At 41.9% G+C, this 11,226-nt stretch overlaps 2 non-coding genes across 2 annotated transcripts; both read left to right on the forward strand.

The window, feature by feature from the left end:
- The first annotated feature begins 2,916 nt into the window (after nucleotides 1-2,916).
- LOC140275749 (U5 spliceosomal RNA) lies at nucleotides 2,917-3,030 on the forward strand. Its single transcript, XR_011908468.1, has one exon. It is a non-coding gene; the product is annotated as a U5 spliceosomal RNA (small nuclear RNA).
- A 308-nt stretch (nucleotides 3,031-3,338) lies between these two features.
- LOC140275997 (U2 spliceosomal RNA) lies at nucleotides 3,339-3,522 on the forward strand. The gene has a single exon (XR_011908691.1). It is a non-coding gene; the product is annotated as a U2 spliceosomal RNA (small nuclear RNA).
- Nucleotides 3,523-11,226: the final 7,704 nt, after the last annotated feature.

Below are 11,226 nucleotides of genomic sequence, written 5' to 3' on the forward strand. Positions count from 1 at the left end.
CTCCGCTCCCGCTATTGATTGTGTACAGTCGGGTATTTTAACCTTTTCTTACCCGCGTTTTACCAACTATTGTTGGACATTCACACCGTCTTACAGCGGAACACCTCCGCTCCCTCTTTTGATGGTGTATGTTCGGGCACTCGAACCTTTTCTTACCCGCTTTTTACAAACTATGGTCAGACATTCAAAGCTTCTTGTAGCCGAACACATCCACTCCTGCTTTTGATGATGGGTATTCAAACCTACTTGTTGCCCGCTTTTCATTAATTATGGGTGGACATACACACCTTGTCGCAGCCAAACACCTCCGCTCCCTGTTTTGATCATGTATGATTGGACATTCGCACCTTTTCTCACCCGCTTTTTACTATGGTGAGCCATTCACAGCTTCCTCTCCACCATCCTTGTATGGTGGTATATTCACACCCACTTGCATCCGAAGACCTCCGCCCCCACTTTTGTTGATATTTAGTCCGTCATTCGCAGCTTACCCGCTTTTGGCAAACTATGGCCTTCTTGCAGCCAAACACCTCTGATCTCGTTTTTGATGATGTAAGGTTGGGCATTCAGACCTTGCTTCACCTGCTTTTCACCAAATATAGTCGAACAGTCACACCTTCTTGCAGCCGAACACTTCTGCTCCACCTTTTAGTGTTCTATGGGGTATTCACACCTTTTTTTTCACCGCATTTTATTGATTATGGTTGGAAATTCTCACCCACTCTTATCCGAAGACCTCTCCTCCTGCTTTTGTTAATATATAGTCGGGCATTCAAACCTTTTCTTACCCGCTTTTTACAAATTATGTTCGAACATTCACACCTACTTGCAGCCGAAAACCTCCGGTCCCTCTTTTGATCATACATTGTCAGGCATTCGACAATGCCTGCAACTTGCAGCCGAATACTTCCGCTCCACCTTTTAGTGATGTATGGTTGGCATTTGCACCTTTTCTTACCCTTTCTTACCCTACTGATTGCTTAAGATTAAGTTGTTTTTTCTCAAACTACAACATTTTTTTAATTGTTGAAACTTGATTTGAAGTGGATAAATAAGGAGGACAAACAGTTTTAAGTCAGGCTGATAGAAGGAATTAATTTTATAGCAAAATCTGTATTTCGTCATATGTCGAGAGATGCTTATTGCTGAAGAAGTTCTTTCTCATTCTACAAAGTACAACGTTGTTTATCGTTGAAACTTGATTAGACATGAATAAATATGAAGGACAAAGCAGTCTTAACTTGGTTAGAGTTAAGGAATTCGTTTTATAGGAGAATCCGAATTCGTGCATAACTCGTAAAATAGAGCTTATTTTCGGATTCCTGAAGAATGAGTCTGGTTCTTTCTCATAATACAAAGTTTGTTGTTTATTGTTGAAACTTCATCAGAAGTGAAGAAATAAATGAATGCCTATCAACAAATGTGGGATCTAAACTCTAGTGCTTCCTCTAAAATAATTTCCTTTCTCAATTCAGAAATGTGTGTGTGTAAGTCACAACACCCGTGACACCAAAACGGCTTTCTTTTCTCTCTTTTCTCTACACTCTGCACTGTGAGCACACACACCAAATCAGAAAGGCTTTTTTCTCTCTTTTCTACATTATGGACTGTGGGGACACAAAACCGCTCTCTCTTTTTTTTTTTGATTGTGTGCCAGGGCGTTGTCTCACGTATTAGATTATGCTTACGATACGAATGGGTTTATCAGTCACATCAGAATCCATACATACTGATCCTCCCGTAATAAAATGGTCGGATCTTATCAAACACACTTTGTTTCTTGTGACAATCAAGTCAGCGAAACAGCGTATACACGTCAAGACACTGAATCAAGTTTGCCACAAGAACTCATAAGTTTGGCAGTATTGCTCTGCCGTCAGCAATCATACAGCCATTTTATTTTCGTGAGACATGTGCAGGCACCTGTTCATCTACTGTTCTATCACTATGAATTAGTTTATCTATTATCAATAAGGATACTTCTACAACTACTATCAAAGTATGTCCAGACTTCTTATGTTGTCAGTTGCTATATATGAATAAGTGGGTAGCTACTGACAAGCATTAAGCATGTCACACAGCCCAAACATATAACATTTCAGGACACACCACACAGTTAACAACCACAGAAAAGTGTCAAAGCCCAAACATGTAACATTCAACAGGACACTTACACAACACATTCAAATCAAACAGTCAGACAACATACAAGAACATATACCCCAGCCGGCATTGCTCCCTGCCTATTTTCGTACAGCACACTATGTGTGCGCACACCTTTATTCACAAACTTTTCAACTTATACTCTTTTACCAAAGCTGCTACAGCTCGATTGGCCGAATACCCTTAGATCCTATTTCGGTGAATTTGACATCTGCCTTACATGTAACAGATTAGCGGTTTAGCAGTTTTAATTTAGTTTGAGTGAAGGAATTCATTTTATAGCAAAATCCGAAATCGTGAAGCACTCATGAAAGTAAGCTTATTCTCGGATTCCTGAAACTTTAGATTTGCTCTTTCTTTTACTGCAAAGTACAACGTTGTTTTTTTTTTGTTTAAATCTTTCTAGACATGGTAAATATGAACGACAAAGCAGTTTTAACATAGTTTGAGTGAAGGAATTCATTTTATAGATAAAATCCCAAGAGTCTGCTGAGAAAAGAGAGTGAATGCGAAGTAGACTTTAACACGGCTCTGGGAGCGAGCCGAGTGTGGGCTAACCGGGAGAATTGCTTGAAAGAAACGCGACACCGAATGAGCGGATAGAACAAAGCCTCAATACGGTGTTCCCGTGGTGTTTTTGTTGAGGCCTTGTCGATCGCACAGGGGCAAGCGTTTCAACCAAGCAACGCTCACCATGGGGAAGGTGGCTATGGCAACTAGCCTGATGCCCTGCTCCCGCAGTGACGGATAATCGTACTCTGGTTTCTCTTCATAACATACAAGTCTTTCGCCTTTTACTAAAGACTTTCGTGGAGAGCAGCACTAATGAGTTGTTTCTATTTTTGGCAGGCTTTACCTTTGCGGGTGAAGCCCTTTCTGTCTGTGCAAAAGAAATCTTGTTACTGTGCAGAGTGACTTCTCTGAGTAGAGTCGCCTTACTTGTTGCGATTGTGCCGATGTTCGAAGCTGGAGTGCAAAGTTGTTGCTTGAATGGTGCTTGCTGGAGCATGCGGGAGTGCAAAGTTATACCATTTAAAAGGGCTGAAGAGTGCTCAGTGCAGCGGGTGGGCGGAGGTGCAACGTGACACTCTGGCCACCTATGGCCATAAAAAGAACACTGCTACAAGTGCGCATTGTGCCAGCAAGGGCCCTCGGACCTGAAACAGTGGACAGTTATCGCTTCTCGGCCTTTTGGCTAAGATCAAGTGTAGTATCTGTTCTTATCAGTTTAATATGTCCTCTATACGAGGACTACATATTAAATGGATTTTTAAGAATAGGAGTTGAAAAAGAAGCTTGCTCCGTTCACTCCAAGCATCGACCCAGTACTGCAGTGCCGCTGGGAACGGTGCGCTCTTCTCTGCTCTTGTGAAAAAGCAAACAGCGGTGCAGGATGGAAGTTTCAGGGAGCCCAAGATTAAACTTTCTTTTAATCTGCTGAGAAAAGAGAGTGAATGCGAAGTAGACTTTAACACAGCTCTGGGAGCGAGCCGAGTGTGGGCTAACCGGGAGAATTGCTTGAAAGAAACGCGACACCAAATGAGTGGTCAGAACAAAGCCTCAATACGGTGTTCCCGTGGTGTTTGTGGCTGCCTTGTCTTTTGCACAGAGTAAAAGACAAGGCAGCCATCGAATAGGGCCCGATTGTTCCTACTTGGTCAGCCGAGGAGCAAGGGGGGGGAGCAAGCGTCTCAACCAAGCAAATCTCACCAAGTAGGAACAATCGGGCCCTATTCGATGGTTGCAACACCTGAAAGAGATATTGATGCAAGACCCGATCAAAAGCTTTTTCAAAGTCTAAATTTAAGATGACAAGCCGGGTGTTTCTGTCTCTAGCGTAATCAATGATGTCTCGAATCAGTACGAGGCTGTCGGTGAGTTGTCTCTCTGAGATGGCACAAGCCTGGTCTGGGTGAATTACCTCCTCTAAAACAGAGGACATCAGTGTCGTTAAAACCTTGCTAAAAAGTTTACAGTCAAAGTTTAAAAGTGTGATGGGCCTCCAATTCTTTAGGTCAGTCTTATCATTTTTATCAGAAGTGAAGAAATAAATGAATGCCTATCAACAAATGTGGGATCTAAACTCTAGTGCTTCCTCTAAAATAATTTCCTTTCTCAATTTAGAAATGTGTTAGAAAAGGTAAAAATGCCGGTCCATACATAATCAAAATCGGGAGAGGTGGTGTTCAGCTGCAAGAAGGTCTAAATGTCCATTAATAATTGCTAGAAAACATGAAAGAAAATTTTCGAAAATCAAACCACACATGATCATAAGTGGGAGAGGAGGTGTTCAGCTGCAAGAAGGTGTGAATGTCCACCCATACATCATTAAAAGCAGGAGTGCATGTGTTCGGCTACAAGAAGGTGTGAACGTCCAACCAAAGTTTGTAAAAAGCAGTTAAGAAAAGGTTCGAATATCCAACCATACATAATCAAAAGCGGGAGCAGAGCTGTTCGACTGCAAGTAGGTGTGAATGTCAGATCATAATTTGCAAAAAGCTGATGAGAAAGGGTGAGAATGCCCGACTATACACCATCAAATGCGGTAGCGGAGTTGTTCGGCTGTGAGTAGGTGTGAATCTCCAACCATAATTGCTGAAAAATGTGTTAGAAAAGGTAAAAATGCCGGTCCATACATCATCAAAATCGGGAGAGGTGGTGTTCAGCTGCAAGAAGGTCTAAATGTCCATCAATAATTGCTAGAAAACATGAAAGAAAATTTTCGAAAATCAAACCACACATGATCATAAGTGGGAGAGGAGTTGTTCAGCTGCAAGAAGGTGTGAATGTCCACCCATAATACCTGAAAAATGGGTAAAAAAAAGGTGCCAATGCCCAACCATACATCATCAAAAGCAGGAGTGCATGTGTTCGGCTACAAGAAGGTGTGAACGTCCAACCAAAGTTTGTAAAAAGCAGTTAAGAAAAGGTTCGAATATCCAACCATACATAATCAAAAGCGGGAGCAGAGCTGTTCGACTGCAAGTAGGTGTGAATGTCAGATCATAATTTGCAAAAAGCTGATGAGAAAGGGTGAGAATGCCCGACTATACACCATCAAATGCGGGAGCGGAGTTGTTCGGCTGTGAGTAGGTGTGAATCTCCGAACATAATTGCTGAAAAATGTGTTAGAAAAGGTAAGAATGCCGGTCCATACATCATCAAAAGCGAGAGAGGTTGTGTTCGGCTGCAAGTAGGTGTGAATGTCCAGCCATAATTACTCACAAACGGGTAAGAAAAGGTACTATTGCCAGACCATATATGATCCAAACAGGGAGCGGAGGTGGTTCAGCTGCAAGAAGGTTTGAATGTCCGACTAAAGTTCAAATATATTAACAAAAGCGGGAGGAGAGGTCTTCGGATGAGAGTGGTTGAAAATTTCCAACCATAATGTATAAAATGCGGTGAAAAAAAGGTGTGATAGAACACTAAAAGGTGGAGCGGAAGTGTTCGGCTGCAAGAAGGTGTGAATGTCCGACTATATTTGGTGAAAAGCAGGTGAAGCAAGGTCTGAATGCCCAACCTTACATCATCAAAAGCGAGATCAGAGGTGTTTGGCTGCAAGAAGGCCATAGTTTGCCAAAAGCGGGTAAGGTGCGAATGTCCGACTAAATATCAACAAAATTTGGGGCGGAGGTCTTCGGATGCAAGTGGGTGTGAATGTCCGACTAAATATCAACAAAATTTGGGGCGGAGGTCTTCGGATGCAAGTGGGTGTGAATGTCCGACTATATTTGGTGAAAAGCAGGTGAAGCAAGGTCTGAATGCCCAACCTTACATCATCAAAAGCGAGATCAGAGGTGTTTGGCTGCAAGAAGGCCATAGTTTGCCAAAAGCGGGTAAGGTGCGAATGACCGACTAAATATCAACAAAAGTGGGGGCGGAGGTCTTCGGATGCAAGTTGGTGTGAATATCCCACCATACAAGTATGGTGGAGAGGAAGCTGTGAATGGCCGACCATAGTAAAAGGCGGGTGAGAGAAGGTGCGAATGTCCAACCATACATAATCAAAACAGGGAGCGGAGGTGTTCTTCTGTAAGAAGGTGTGAATGTCCAACCATAGTTGGTAAAAAGCGGGTAAGAAAAGGTTAAAATACCCGACTGTACACAATCAATAGCGGGAGCGGAGTTGTTCGGCTACTAAAAGGTGTGAAAGTCCGACCCTGGTTTGTAAAAAGCGGGTAAGAAAAGGTTCGAATGCCCGAACATACACCATCAAAAGAGGGAGCGGAGGTGTTCCGCTGTAAGACGGTGTGAATGTCCGATCATAGTTGGTAAAAAGCGGGTAAGAAAAGGTTAAAATACCCGACTGTACACAATCAAAACCGGAAGCGTAGTTGTTCGGCTGCAAGAAGGTGTGAACGTCCGACCAAAGTTTGTAAAAAAGCGGGTTAAGAAAAGGTTCGAATATCTAACCAAACATAATCAAAAGCGGGAGCAGAGCTTTTCGACTGCAAGTAGGTGTGAATGTCAGAGAATAATTTGCAAAAAGCTGATGAGAAAGGGTGAGAAATCCCGACTATACACCATCAAATGCGGTAGCGGAGTTGTTCGGCTGTGAGTAGGTGTGATTCTCCAACCATAATTGCTGAAAAATGTGTTAGAAAAGGTAAGAATGCCGGTCCATACATCATCAAAAGCGGGAGAGGTGGTGTTCGGCTGCAAGTAGGTGTGAATGTCCATTAATAATTGCTTTAAAACATGAAAGAAAATTTTCAAATATCAAACCTTACATGATCATTAGCGGGAGAGGAGGTGTTCAGCTGCAAGAAGGTGTGAATATCCACCCATAATTACTGAAAAATGGGTAGGAAAAGATGCGAATGTCCAACCATAAATCATCAAAAGCAGGAGTGGAGTTGTTCAGCTACAAGAAGGTATGAAAGTCCAACCATGGTTTGTAAAAAGCGGGTAAGAGAAGGTTCGAATACCCGAATATATACCATCAAAAGCGGAAGCGGGGGTGTTCGGCTGCAAGAAGGTGTGAACGTCCAACCAAAGTTTGTAAAAAGCAGTTAAGAAAAGGTTTGAATATCCAACCGAACATAATCAAAAGCGGGAGCAGAGCTGTTCGACTGCAAGTAGGTGTGAATGTCAGATCATAATTGCTGAAAAATGTGATAGAAAAGACTAGAATGCCGGACAATACATCATCAAAAGCGGGAGAGGTGGTTTTTCGGCTGCAAGTAGGTGTGAATGTCCAGCCATAATTACTCACAAACGGGGGAAGAAAAGGTAGTATTTCCAGACCACACATGATCAAAACAGGGAATGGAGGTGGTTCAGCTGCAAGGTGTGAATGTCTGACTAAAGTTTGTAAAAACCGTGTAAGACAAGGGGCGAATGCCCGACAATGTATGATCAAAAGAGGGAGCGGAGGTTTTCGGCTGCAAGGTCTGAATGTCCAACCATATTTTGTAAAAATCGGGGAAGAAAAGGCTCGAAAGCCCGACTATACACCATCAAAAGCGGGAGCAGAGGTGTTCAGGTGCAAGAAGGTGTGAATGTCCGACCAAAAATTACTGAAAAATGGGTAAGAAAAGGTGCGAATGCCAAATCATACATCATCAAAAGCAGGAGCGGATGTGTTCGGCTACAAGAAGGTTTGAATGTCCAACCATAGTAAGTAATAGGTGGGTAAGAAAAGGCTCGAATGCCCGACTATATACCATCAAAAGCTGCAAGACGGTGTGAACGTCCGACCAAAGTTTGTAAAAAGCAGTTAAGAAAATGTTCGAATATCCAACCAAACATAATCAAAAGCGGGAGCAGAGCTGTTCGACTGCAAGTAGGTGTGAATATCAGATCATAATTTGCAAAAAGCTGTTGAGAAAGGGTGAGAATGCCCGACTATACACTATCAAATGTGGGAGCGGAGGTGTTCGTCTGTGAGTAGGTGTGAATGTCCGACCATAATTGCTGAAAAATGTGTTAGAAAAGGTAAGAATGCCGGACCATATATCATCAAAAGCGGGAGAGGTTGTGTTCGGCTGCAAGTAGGTGTGAATGTCCAGCCATAATTACTCACAAACGGGTAAGAAAAGGTACTATTGCCAGACCATATATGATCAAAACAGGGAGCGGAGGTGGTTCAGCTGCAAGAAGGTTTGAATGTCCGACTAAAGTTTGTAAAAAGCGGGTAAGACAAGGTGTGAATGCCCGACAATGTATGATCAAAAGAGGAGCGGAGGTTTTCGGCTGCAAGAAGGTCTGAATGTCCACCCATAATTACTGAAAAATGGGTAAGAAAAGGTGCGAAAGCCCAACCGCACATGATCATAAGTGGATGAGAAGGTGTTCGACTGCAAGTAGGTGTGAATGTAAGATCATAATTTGTAAAAAGCGGGTAAGAAAAGGTAAGAATGCCCAACCATAAATTATCAAAAGCGGCAGCAGAGTTTCGGCTGGTATTTATCAATGTCTAGATAGATTTCAACAAAAAACAACGTTGTACTTTGCAGTAAAAGAAAGTGCAAATCAAAAGTTTTAGGAATCCGAGAATAAGCTTATTTTCATACGTTCTGCATGATTTGGGATTTTATGTATAAAATGAATTCCTTCACTCAAACTAAGTTAACACTGCTTTGTCCTTCATATGTACCCATTTCTACATATATTTCAAGCATAAACTTCCTCATACTACCCTGAATGAGAAAGAGCCACACTTGTGATTAAGCCATACGCCCCTTTTGAGGAGTTCTGCATGATTTGGGATTTTATCTATGAAATCAATTCCTTCACTCAAACTATGTTAAAACGGCTTTTACCTTCATATTTATCAATGTCTCGATAGATTTAAACAAAAAAACAACGTTGTACTTTGCAGTAAAAGAAAGAGCCAATCAAAAGTTTTAGGAATCCGAGAATAAGCTTATTTTCATGAGTTCTGCACGATTTCGGATTTTATGTATAAAATGAATTCATTCACTCAAACCAAGTTAAAACTGCTTTTTCATTCATATTTATCAATGTCTAGATCGACTTCAACAAAGAACAACATTGTATTTTGCAGTAGAAGAAAGAGCAAAACTGAAGGATCAGGAATCCGAGGATAAGCTTATTTTCTTATGGGAACTGCTTTGTCCTTCATATTTATCAATGTGTAGATGGATTTCAACTTCATCTACTGCAAAGTCCAATGTTTTTCTTTGTTGAAGTCGATCTAGACATTGATGAATATGGAAGGACAAAGCAGTTTTAACTTGGTTTGAGCAAAGCAATTCATTTTATAGCAAAATCCGAAATCGTGCAGAACTCATGAAAGCAGGCTTATACTCGGATTCCTGAAACTTTAGATTTGCTCTTTCTTTTACTGCAAAGTACAACGTTGTTTTTTTGTTTAAATCTTTCTAGACATGGTAAATATGAAGGACAAATCAGTTTTAACATAGTTTGAGTGAAGTAATGCATTTTATAAGCAAAATCCCAAATAATGCAGAACTCACGAAAAGCTTTTTCTCGCTTTTCACTGCTTTTTACAAACTTTGGTCGGACGTTCACACCTTCTTGCATCCGAACACCTCCGCTTCCGTTTTTGATGATGTAATTTCGGGAATTCGAACCTTTTATTACCCGCTTTTTACAAACCATTGTCGGACTTTCACACCTTCTTGCAGCCGAACACCACCTCTCCCGCTTTTGATGATGTATGGTCCAGTATTCTTACCTTTTCTAACACATTTTTCAGCAATTATGGTCGGACATTCACACCTACTCACAGCTGGACACCTCCGCTCCCGCTTTTGATCATACAATGTCGGGACATCGCTCCTTGTCTTACCAGCTTTTTACAAACTTTAGTCGAACATTCACACCTTCTTGCAGCTGAACACCTCCGCTCCTGCTTTTGATGATGTATATTCGGGCTTTCGAGGCTTTTCTTACCCGGTTTTTACAAATTATGGTTGGACATTCAGACCTTGCAGCCGAACACCTCCGCTCTCTCTTTTGATCATACATTGTCGGGCATTCGCACCTTGTCTAACCCGCTTTTTACAAACTATAGTCAGACATTCACACCTTGCAGCTGAACCTCCGCTCCCTGTTTTGATCATGTATGGTCTGGCAATACTACCTTTTCTTCCCCCGTTTGTGAGTAATTATGGCTGGACATTCACACCTACTTGCAGTCGAACAGCTCTGCTCCCGCTTTTGATTATGTTTGGTTGAGCGGGAGCGGAGGTGTTCGGCTGCAAGTAGGTGTGAATGTTCGACCATAATTTGTAAAAAGCGGGTAAGAAAAGGTTTGAATGCCCGACTATATATTAACAAAAGCAGGAGGAGAGGTCTTCGGATAAAAGTGGGTGAGAATTTCCAACCATAATCAATAAAAAGCGGTGAAAAAAAGGTGTGAATACCCCATGGTGATTGTACTGTACAATTCATGGTCGGACTTTCACACCTTTTAGTAGCGGAACAACTCTGCTCCCGCTATTGATTGTGTACAATAGGGTATTTTAACCTTTTCTTACCTGCTTTTTGCCAATTATGGTTGGACATTCACACCTTCTTACAGCGGAACACCTCCGCTCCCTCCTTTGATGGTGTATGTTCGGGCATTCGAACCTTTTCTTACCCGCTTTTTACAAACTATGGTCAGACATTCAAACCTTCTTGTAGCCGAACACATCCACTCCTGCTTTTGATGATGGGTATTCAAACCTACTTGTTGCCCGCTTTTCATTAATTATGGGTGGACATACACACCTTGTCGCAGCCAAACACCTCCGCTCCCTGTTAGGATCATGTATGGTTGGGCATTCGTACCTTTTCTTACCCATTTTGCAGTAATTATGGGATCATGTGCGGTTTGATATTCGAAAATTCTCTTCCATGTTTTCTAGCAATTATTGATGGACATTCAGACCTTCTTGCAGCTGAACACCTCCGCTCCAGCTGTTGATGGTGTATAGTCGGGCTTTCGAGCCTTTTCTTCCCAGATTTTTACAAAATATGGATGGACATTCAGACCTTGTTTCAGCCGAAAACCTCCGCTCCCTCTTTTGATCATACATTGTCGGGCATTCGCACCTTTTCTTACCCGCTTTTTACAAACCATGGTCG

The sequence above is a fragment of the Leuresthes tenuis genome, unplaced genomic scaffold (assembly GCF_036924035.1).
Source record: "Leuresthes tenuis unplaced genomic scaffold, fLeuTen1.0.hap1 SCAF_18, whole genome shotgun sequence".
Lineage (NCBI taxonomy): Eukaryota > Metazoa > Chordata > Actinopteri > Atheriniformes > Atherinopsidae > Leuresthes > Leuresthes tenuis.